This window comes from Aquarana catesbeiana, linkage group LG01 (assembly GCF_042186555.1).
Source record: "Aquarana catesbeiana isolate 2022-GZ linkage group LG01, ASM4218655v1, whole genome shotgun sequence".
NCBI lineage: Eukaryota > Metazoa > Chordata > Amphibia > Anura > Ranidae > Aquarana > Aquarana catesbeiana.
The window spans coordinates 985,988,756-985,998,556 of record NC_133324.1 but is presented as its reverse complement, the minus strand read 5'-3'; positions in this window follow the sequence as shown (position 1 = coordinate 985,998,556).

Here is a 9,801-nt window from a genome sequence, read left to right as displayed (position 1 = left end):
CCTAAACCTGGATTCTTTCCTATTATTCCTAAAAGCATAGATAGGTATAGAAGGTATAGGCACTTTATGGTTTATGTTTATATATATATATATATGTATATATGTATCATTGTTATTTCACATTTATGTGCCCTGGTATAGCTGTATGTAGGATATTTTAGGTGGGTACAGGGCCGCTGATAGCAATCATGCCTACCTGACGTGGAGCCCCTTCAGCCCCACCCCTGACCACACCCATGGCCCATCCTTCAGCCCCACCCCTGGCCCCTCCCCATCGCCTGCTATAAACAAAAAAAAATAAATTTTTACTTTCTGCTATAAAATATTTCCAATAAAATTAAAAAAAAAAATCAAATTTCTTCAATTCATCCCAACATGTATTCTGTTAGATGTTTTGTTAGAAAAAAATCCCAATAAGCGAATATTGATTGGTTTGCGCAAAAGTTAGAGCGTGCCATAATGTGTGTCATGTGCTGCAGAGACAGATACAGTGTAATCTAAGGTGACCAGATTTTTCAAATGAAATCCAGGGACATTTTTTTTATTGGCAAATAGTAAACTATTTTATACGCATATTTTCCTCAAATTATATATGCTGTCAGTGGTGTAGCGTGGGTTGTCAGCGCCCGGGATAAGGCAAGAAAGTTGCACCCCCCCGCTAGACTTTTAGTCCCTTCCACTAGTACAGTAGTACTGACCAACTTGATTCCTACACTGACCTACCCGACCACTGCACTAACCTACCTGATTCCTACACTGACTACCACACTGATCTACCTTATCCCTACACTGACCTACCTGACCTACACTGACCTACCTTATCCCTACACTGACCTACCTGATTCCTACACTGACCACTACACTAACCTACTTGATTTCTACACTATCCACTACCCTAACCTACCCGATTCCTAAACTGTTCTACCTGATCCCTACACTGACCACTACACTGACCTACCTGAGTTCTATACTGACCGCTACACTGACCTACCTGATTCCTGCACTACACTCCCCCCCTACATGAATAGTGTAGATCGGTTGATTTTTGCTCAACTCTCCCTGGCTTCCATGATAATCTATTGGAGAAGGGCTCTCCCCAACCAGGTAATGTTCCCGACACCCAGCCGCTCCTCAGTATCCCCTGCCAAGAGCTTTTCCAATAGCCGCCGTATGCTCTGCACTGACCCTCCCCTCCGCTGTTCTCACACACATGGGCTGCCTGCACAAGAGGGATTATGAGGGACAGGCTGAACTACAGGAGTTCCTGGGTGGGGGGGCAACACATAACACTTGGGGAGACACAATAATGATTTTTCGCCCCCCAAATGTTGCAACCGGGGGGCGAGAGTACCAGATGCCCCCCTTCATGCCACTGCAATCCGGGGACAAATTGGCTCCGGGGACAGTGTCCTCAATCCGGGGACTGTCCCCGGAAACCAGGGATGTCTGGTCACCTTAGTGTAATCATTAGATCTTATCTGAATCCCAAGCAAGGACACATCTCTGTTAGGCACTGACAGCCCAGCCCCACAAACCATTTCCTCTCTGTTCCAGCTGCTGCCTTGGCAAATGTCAACTGAGATGCCTCCTCTGCTGCCATTCGCCTCACAGCTTCTCCAGTCTCAGGCCAAGTGGGGAGCAGAGCTGAGCACCGTAAGTGGAGGAAAAAAAATCACTCCACCAGAGAAGGCAATATGCTGGCAGGCGGCCAGGACTTGTGCCAAGATCAACATGTGGAGCGGGCGTGCTGCGGAATTGACATGCCCCCAAAACAGAACACATAGTCCCACCCACTATCACATTACAGAGGGACCCAGAAAATGGATAAAAAACCCGAGCTAAGTTAGAAGGATGGGGTGGGGGTCAGATCAAGGTTGGAATTCAGAAAGGCATTTTTTTTTTATTTTGCACTCTGTTCAGATTGTCCGGGCCCCCCTGCTGGCCGGGCCCTGTACAACAGGGCCAGTTGTACTGGCTTATCAGCGGCCCTGGGTGGGTGTGTAGACTTTTGCTCCCTCTGTATAATATCTTGATAATGAGTACATAGATGATGGGAAGCAGAACCAAAACCTATGAGATGTGTGCATATTTCAGCCAATCAAGGAGCCCCATGGTCAGAGGCACCGCCCCCCCATGAACTGCTGGTAAGATGGCATCTTCTATGGATCCATCAGGGAGGGTCATGGAACAGGTTCAGTTGTTTTTTCGTCTGAAGCAAAAAGCCATAAATCTGACAACACGAGCAATATGATTGGTTGGGGTGGTAGTAAAATATTGCATATAAAATAAATGAGCAGAGCATGATCCCTTCAGGACAACTTTCAGATTAACACTGAGATCTGTACTGGTCACTGCTGGGGGCCTGAAAATCTGTACTGGTCACTGCTGGGGCACTAAGATCAGGGCCATCTTTACTATTGATTGGACCCTGGGCAAAAGTTTTCTTAGGCCCCCTCGCTCCCCCCCTCCATGCAGTTTCGCTCTCCACATGCTCTGAGACAATAAATATCAGCTAGACTCAAAATCCATTTACCATACTGAATCAGATCAGGCAGCGATTGCGATTGGTTGCCAGAGGTTACAGTGTATCATTACCGCTCACTGACTGGTTGCTAGTGGTCTCAGCACACATTATGACTCACTGATTAGTCGCTAGAGGTTACAGCACATGATTTCTGCTTGTTGATTGGTTGCTAGAGATTACAGTACATCAATACTGCTCACTGATTGGTTTCTAGAGGTTACTGCACATCATTACTGCTTACTGATTGGTTTCTAAAAGGTTACTGGACATCATCTCCTCACTGCCTGCACATCATGGACTGGGGAGGTGAGGGGACCCATTAATAGACAGAAAACTCCTAGGTCAGTGAGCACCATGTGAGGTAATGTGCCCATCAAGGCCCCCCGTGCTCAGGCACAAAGGTAAACGCGCACACACATGTCCCACACACATATGTAAACGGCGATCACTCTACACATGTGAGGTATCACTGCGAATAACTTTAGAGCCAGACCTTCTGTGTAACTCTAAACTGATCACATGTAAAGGCATTTAAAGTGGTTGTAAAGACACAAGGTTTTTTACCTTCATGTATTCTATGCATTATGGTAAAAAACCTTCTGTGTGTAGACAGCCCCCTCCAGACCCCCCAACAATACTTACCTGAGCCACCTATTGATCTAGCGATATCTATGAGAGCTTTGCCTCTCCAGGGACTTGCACTCTTGATTCGCTTTTGGCTCCCGCTGCTGTCAATATCACAGCCAGTGATCCAATCAGGAGATGGAGGGGGTAAAAAGACACACAGAGCCATAGGTCGGGAATGTGCCTGCTTGGCTGCCCCCTTAGCAATCTGCTTGCTGTAGGGGCACCCGGCAGGAGGTAGGATGTAGGAGCCGGGAGCACGGGTAGGGCACCCAAGAAGAAGAGGATCTGGGCTGCTTTGTGCAAAACCATTACAGAGCCGGTAAGTATAACATGTTTGTTATAAAAAAAACACAAGACTTTACAATCACTTTATTATCACTTTAAATCACTAGCCTCCCAGGTCAATTCTGACGCTTCTCTCCTACATGTAAAAATCATCATTTTTTTGCTAGAAAATTACTCAGAACCTCCAAACATTATATACTGTATACATTTTTTAGCAGAGACCCTAGGGAATAAAATGCAGTTGTTGCAACTTTTTATGTCACACGGTATTTGCGCAGCAACTTTACAAGCCCAATTTTTGTGTATAATGTGAAAGATGATGTTATGCTGAGTAAATAGATACCCAACACGTCACGCTTTAAAATTGCAGAATGGCGCCAAACTTTGGTATGTAAAAATCTCCATAGGAGACACTTTAACATTTTTTACAGGTTACCAGTTTAGAGTTACAGAGGAGTTCTAGTGCTAGAATTATCGCTCTCATTCTAACGATCACAGCGATACCTCACATGTAATTGACATTGAATGTCCTTTACATATGCAGGCGCAACCTACATATGCGTTTGCTTCTGTGTGCGAGCACGTGGGGATGGGGGCGCCTTTAAACATATATTTTTACACTTTCCCCTGAGGAAGAGGTTAATATCACTTTAACCACTTCCATGCCGGGCACTTTTACCCCCTTCCTGCCCAGGAACATTTTCACCTTTCAGCGCTGTCACACTTTGAATGACAATTGCGCGGTCATGCAACACTGTACACATAGGACATTTTACCTTTTTTTTTTAGACCAGTAGAGCTTTCTTTTGGTGGTATTTAATCACCACTGGGGGGTTTTATTTTTTGCTAAACAAATGATGGCACTGATGGGCACGTATATGCAGCACTGATGGGCACTGATAGGCAGCACTGATAGGTGGCACTGATGGGCAACATTTATGGGCACTGATAGGCAGCACTGAGGTGGCACTGATAAGGAGGAGCTTACAGTATATGCAACACTGATGGGCACTGATAGGTGGCACTGATGGGCAGCCTTTATGGGCACTGATAAGCAGCACTGATAGGTGGCACTAATGGGCAGCATTTATGGGCACTGATAGGCAGCACTGATGTGGCACTGATGAGGGGGCACTGATGAGGAGGCACTTACAGTATATGCAACACTGATGGGCACTGATAGGCAGCCTTTATGGGCACTGATAGGCAGCACTGATAGGTGGCACTGATGGGCAGCATTTATGGGCACTGATAGGCAGCACTGAGGTGGCACTGATGAGGAGGCACTGATGAGGAGGCACTTACAGTATATGCAGCACTGATGGGCACTGATAGGTGGCACTGATGGGCAGCCTTTATGGGCACTGATAGGCAGCACTGATAGGTGGCACTGATGGGCAGCATTTATGGGCACTGATAGGCAGCACTGAGGTGGCACTGATGAGGAGGCACTGATGAGGAGGCACTTACAGTATATGCAGCACTGATGGGCACTGATAGGCAGCACTGATAGGTGGCACTGATGGGCAGCATTTATGGGCACTGATAGGCAGCACTGAGGTGGCACTGATGAGGAGGCACTGATGAGGAGGCACTTACAGTATATGCAGCACTGATGGGCACTGATAGGTGGCACTGATGGGCAGCCTTTATGGGCACTGATTAGCAGCACTGATAGGTGGCACTGATGGGCAGCCTTTATGGGCACTGATTAGCAGCACTGATAGGTGGCACTGATGGGCAGCCTTTATGAGCAATAATATTCACTAATAGGCGGCACTGATGGGCAATGATGGGCAGCACTGAAGGAAGGCACTGATGAGGAGACACTTACAGGCATCACTGATGGGCACTGGCGTGCATCACGTGGGTGTCACTGAGGGAGCTGCATTGATAATCAGTGCAGATCCCCCTGTCAGGAGAGCCGCTCATCACACGCTGTCAGTGCAGGGTAAAGGAATGCTGATAATTGCCCCTTCTTGGTTACACTGTGATCAGCTGTGATTGGACACATAATATGTGTTCGGGTTTAAAGGGATGAAGTGGCAACGTTATCTGTTCCACCAGACGTGTTTCTAGCGGATCGGATGTAGGCGGGTGTAAACTGACAGGCGGTCTGTGTACACCTGACCATCCATTGAGGAGACTGGAGGGTCTGATTGGGTCCGCCTGAAAAACAGACAGGTGGACACAAACTGTCTGCTAGTGTGAAAGGAGCCATAGGCTGGGGAACCCCATTACAGCCAAGGACCGGAGTCTCAATTGGGAACAAAGGGTCCTGTGGGGGGGTTTTGATGTGTTTTTAATGTGTATTTTGGAGGCGTCTGCTCGTGTGGAGGAAATCAACAAGAATGTGGCAGAAATGCATCAAAAACATGTGCACTGCGTTTTTGATGCACCTTTGATGTGTTTCAAATGAAGTGCATGGAACCAAAAAAACGCAATCTGCTGCGAGCAAAAAAGTCCATGACTCTTTCCCAAAATTACACATGTTTAAAATGCACAGATGTGAATGTGTCCCGTACCAAGACATGTTACATGGGCTGTAGTGCATTTCTACAAAACTGAGCTTAGGTGTGACCCAGGCATAATGGTCTGCTGCAATGACAGACGCTTTCTATTTATCAAAGGTGATGACAATTTACTGCATTGGGATGGCTAGCTCTGTTGCACAAACTGAATGCTGGCCAGGTGCCTGACAATGATGAAGAAAGCCCATTATATTGGGACAAAGGACCATAGCATGTAAAACAGATCAGACAGGTGACCGCACACCTTACACCGTGCTTTCCATTGATCATTGTGTGGGAGCTGATTATGGCTCACATAGGCATGTGAGAACAATATGGACCTTATTAACCCCCTGCTGACACATAATCAGTAGTCAACTTTAACCTGTAGGCACTACAGATTTTCTCATGGAGAAGGAATTGTTGAATTGACAGTCTAGAACTCTGTAATCTTCTGAATGTCAGACAAGGAAGACCTAGAAGTCTGGAATTTGGTAGAACGTAACAAATGCGAGTTTTGGATCTGCTGATTGTGATGTCATACGAGGAAGTCCTGGGAGAAGAGACAAATCTGACAGCTGAATACAAAGAGGGTGTTATTGTCTCTATCCAGACATGGGAGACTTCCATTTCTAACCAATTATTCCAAGGAATATCATCCCATGACTAAGGTAACCCAGATGTTCACCGCTTCTTAAAACTACCCCTTAATGACCCATCACATTACATCATTTACGCAATCTTGGGAATGACATCTATTAAAGAGAAAAATAAGGAGGCTGCTGGGAAAAAAACACTACGTCACTTCCTACCGGGCGATAGCGAGGCTTGAGACGCACGCCGGTATAGGAGCTACACGGGGACACACGGCTATACTTATACCCATTTAAAACACTGGAAAAGTTTGGTGCCGACATATGGGCACATGGAAATGTGAGTTTTGAGTCCCTCTTTGAAACTTTTAGTAATAAACAGTACATACCTACTGCGCAATGATTACTGTCTATTTTTTTTATGAGAATGGATACCTCTTGCACTTATTTCATTGGGAACAGTCTAGATCAACGTCCATAAGCGGAGTGGTTATCCCTTTTAATGAACCAAAGGCGTGTTTTAACCGATATCTGGTTTGTGGCCAATCCATTTGGTGGTGGTGTTGTCACTGAATTGGTGGATTAGTCACTTGGATACACAGATCTGGGACTAAAGAGAACAGCAATAATCTAATCACAGAGGAGAAATTTCATTGAGATTGATTGTAGCTGGCACATCTAAAACCAGCAACAACACTGGACATTTACAGATTGATTTATTAATTACTGCAATTTTTAAATTTTGATTGATTCACTTTATATTGATTGAATAATTTGGCATATTACTCAATTAATTGTATGTATGAGATATAAGCACAAATATCTTTTATATTAAGTTTTTAATTAATTTTTATTGACTGGTATAACATAAGTGGTGTATTTAGGAATATAAAATAGGGGTTAGCGCAGTCAACACTTGGTTGTTATTAAGGAGAAAAATTGGCCACAATTGCCAAACAATTTAACATTCCTTTAAAACGCTCATCATCAAAAAAACATAATTTTAAGTTTGCTGATCTTGGGAACCACCACGAACTAATCCGGTTTGTATCTGCGCGACTAGTAAAACTTAACAACCACAGAAAACTGGCTCGGGGAGAACCCACCTTTTGCAGATACTCACTATTAACCACTTCCCAGTGAACCCACCATTAACTGGGATTGACTGGGACACTCCATGCCTTAGATGGGTCCTTTACAATGAGTTATACCTGAGAAATTTGAATGCCTCCAAAGACCCCAACCATTATGGCTATGACATTATGGTCAACATAAACAAATTCAAACTGGGTGGGGAGGTGGGAAGCTTCTTCCAGTCCATTGCTCCGCTTGATTGCCGCCTATACTGATCCCCACACAGTTATACCCCCCACAGCCCTCCTCCTCACTCGAAACTGGCCAATCCAGGTGAATTGAATCCTATTCTGGCCTGTTCCACTATCCTGCTTATCATGCAGCCCTTTGCTTATCTCTTATTTTTTTTGCTTCTCTTTCTTCAAACTACTGACCTCAATCTTACATCACCAGCTTTACTTTCTGAAGGAAGACTGATTATTTCTCACATGGAAGGACCCCCACCGTGGTCTCCAAGCTACTATAGCTTGGGCTCTAAAAAAAACGAACACGTGGTTATCAGATTTCAGCCCTTCTTGCCCGGCCTATTGTAGAAAGATGGCGGAGCGGGAGTACTATTATCTTGGGTGGATATCATATGATGTCATCCATGCAGGGCCGCTGATAAGGCAGTACAACCAGTCCTGTTGTACTGGGCCCGGGCCCCATCAGCTAAACAGGGGGCCCCAAGGCTGATTTATTGTTCACTTCTGTCTAAATGAATAAATAGATTTTACTAGACCAGTAAGAAAAAAGAAAAACGAAAAAAAAACCCTGAGCGGGGCTTTAATGCAGCCAATGATGTGAGGTTCAAAAATGTGATGATGGGATGATCACATTTATTTTATTAGTACAAAGGTTATAAAAATATTGACTTCTGACATTAAAAGTCAAGACATGAGCTGTTATACAAAAATTATTTAAAAAGCCGGAAATGGTATACAATACAATATGTCTAAAGCAACAAGAGCAAAATTGGTTATTGATGTCCTGACGCATTTCGACCCCAATGGGTCTTCTTCAGAGGACAAGTGGTTAACAGCTGCAAAAATGTAAGCATGTATCACAATCTTTTACAACAACATAGGTAAAAAATATACAAGTACATTGAGTTTGTAAACATCTTCATATGTTACATAGTTACCAATCAAGTTGCTTCCAATGTTTGTAGGTAGACGTAATATAGGGGAGTTGTCCCCCTCCCTTCCTCCTTTAATCTACAGGCGGTGAGCCAACCCCCCCAGGGAGCAAGCCTCGAGCCAACTCGCCTTGCAAGGGGTCACACAGAAAATACTCCCAGACAGCCGAGGGCGGGGAGGGGGGGTGTATGCACACCGCCCCTGTGGTAAAATAATAGTCATACTCAAATTCAGAGCAATAACGTGGAGGGGAATTAGCTTGTTTCCAACATATTAAAGAGAAGGAAGAAAATGGCCGATTGTAGTAGATTTTACTAGACCACACCCCCACTCATACATGCTTACTAGGGCCTAAGTTACATTTCCCTCGGCCATATCAGGTTAACAGAGGGGCCCAGGAGGTGGGAGCAGAGGATGAACTTTTTTGGTCATATTCAGGGCATAGGAAGATGGTACCACTGTGTGGAAGGGCCCTTTAATTTCTTAATTTTCCCAAAAATTGTAACAAAAAATTACAATTTAAAAAAAACTTGCCATGCCTCTTACTAAATACCTCAGACTATCTACTTTCCAAAAAGGTCTTTAGGGGGGTATTTGTACTGTCCTGGCATTTTCGGGCCTCAAAACTTGAGATTGGCCATCAGTACATCAGGATTGGTCAATTTTAAGATATATATATATCCCATAGTTTGTAAACTCTATAACTTTCCTACAGACTAAATAATATACACTGATTTGGGTTATTTACACCAAAGAAATGGAGCAGTATAAATTTTGGCCTTAAATTTATGAAAAAATATTCTTTATTTGCAAAATTTTATAACAGAGATGAAGAAAAATTTGAGTTTTTTTGGTTCACTTATGTAGCAAAAAATAAAAACCCGAGCGGTGATTAAATACCATCAAAAGAAATCCTTATTTGTGTGAAAGAAATGATAAAAATATCATATGGTATCAGTGTTGCATAACCGCGCAATTGTCATTCAAAGTGTGAGAGCGCTGAAAGCTGA